The sequence below is a fragment of the Meriones unguiculatus genome, chromosome 5 (assembly GCF_030254825.1).
Source record: "Meriones unguiculatus strain TT.TT164.6M chromosome 5, Bangor_MerUng_6.1, whole genome shotgun sequence".
NCBI lineage: Eukaryota > Metazoa > Chordata > Mammalia > Rodentia > Muridae > Meriones > Meriones unguiculatus.
Window position 1 is genome coordinate 47,694,552 of NC_083353.1, and position 1,568 is coordinate 47,696,119.

Sequence of the window (1,568 nt, forward strand, 5' to 3'; positions counted from 1 at the left end):
ATAATACATGATCATTTTAATGCACAGGAAACTTGAAGCAGCAAGGGAGCCCATCTATAGGTACACAATCCAGGCATGACTGACAATGAGGGGGTTTGGACCTCAGGAAAACTTGAGTACTGAGGCTGTATTGGGCTGGGTCCACCAATATTCCTAAAGGCAATAGTGTTTGGTACCAATGTTGCTGTTACTGTTTGTGATGAATAATTTCTCTTGCCTTTCTTCTCAGATGTTTACTTTAGTTCCTTGTCTCATACAATGAGAAGAATCAAGACCCTTTATGGAGTTGTTGACACATTATACATTTTTCTCTGAGGTAGGCTTTGGGATCTCCTTCAACATTATCCTCTTCCTCTTCCACCTTTTTGAGTTCCTTCTTGAACGCAGGCTCCTGATCATTGACCCACTCATCAGTGTCTTGGCCCTCATCCACCTTGGGATGCTAACAGTCATGGGGTTCACAGCTGCTGACATTCTTGCATCTCAGAATATGTGGAATGACATCAAGTGTAACTCCCTGGTCCACTTGCACAGGCTTTTGAGGGGCCTCTCTCTTTGTGTCACCTGCCTGCTGAGCATCCTTCAGGCCATCATCCTCAGCCCCAGAAGCTCCTGTCTGGCAAAGTTCAAACCTAAATCCCCACAGCAGAGCCTGTGCCCCCTTCCTGTGCTGTGGGCCTTCTACATGTCCTGTGGTGCTCAGTTCTCCTTCTCCTATGTTGCTGAGTACAATGTCACCTCACATGGTCTCATATTTGTCACAGAATCTTGCATTATTTTACCTATGGGGTATAGCAGCAGACACTTATTTTCCATACTGAGGATATTTCGAGATGTGTCCTTTCTAGGTCTCATGGCCCTCTCTAGTGGGTACATGGTGGCTCTCTTATGCAGACACAAGAAGCAGGCTCAGGGCCTTCACAGAACCAGCCTTTCTGCAAAAGCGTCCCCAGTGCAAAGGGCCACCGGTATGATCCTGCTGCTCATGAACTTCTTTGTCCTGATGTACTGTATGGACTGCATCATATCTGCCTCCAGACTGATTCAGGATAATGACCCAGTCCACCACACAATCCACATGATGGTCTCCAATGGCTATGCCATTGTCAGCCCCTTGCTGTTCATTGGCACTGAGAAACGAATTGCTGGCTTCTTACAATCCTTGGTAAGGAGGACAGCACATGCTTAACTAGTAATTGAAGGACGAGTTCACTTAAGGAGCCAACTGACAGATGCTTGCTGACAGATGGTGAATCCCGGCCTCGTGCTCATGCTCCTCCACAGAAGTGAAAAAATGATTCCTGCTTTGTTAAACTGCTTCTTTTGAAATGTGGGTTACATCTGTAGGTATTTGAGGCAAATGTCTTCATGTGCATTTCTGCTTGGTGTCAGCAGGGGACACCTGTTACACTTCACAGATTAGGGTGCTCTGTGTACTTATCAATGAGCGGAACTGTATAGCGCTTTTTTTTAATTTTAATTTTTATTTTTAGTTACAATTTGCTAACTCTGTGTCCCAGCTGTATCCCGCTCCCTCATTCTTTCCCCCTCCCCAACTCCCTCCCTGG

The 1,568-nt window shown here is 46.0% G+C and overlaps 1 pseudogene; it reads left to right on the forward strand.

The window, feature by feature from the left end:
- The first annotated feature begins 258 nt into the window (after nt 1-258).
- Nucleotides 259-1,189, forward strand: LOC132654027 (vomeronasal type-1 receptor 90-like; annotated as a pseudogene).
- Nucleotides 1,190-1,568: the final 379 nt, after the last annotated feature.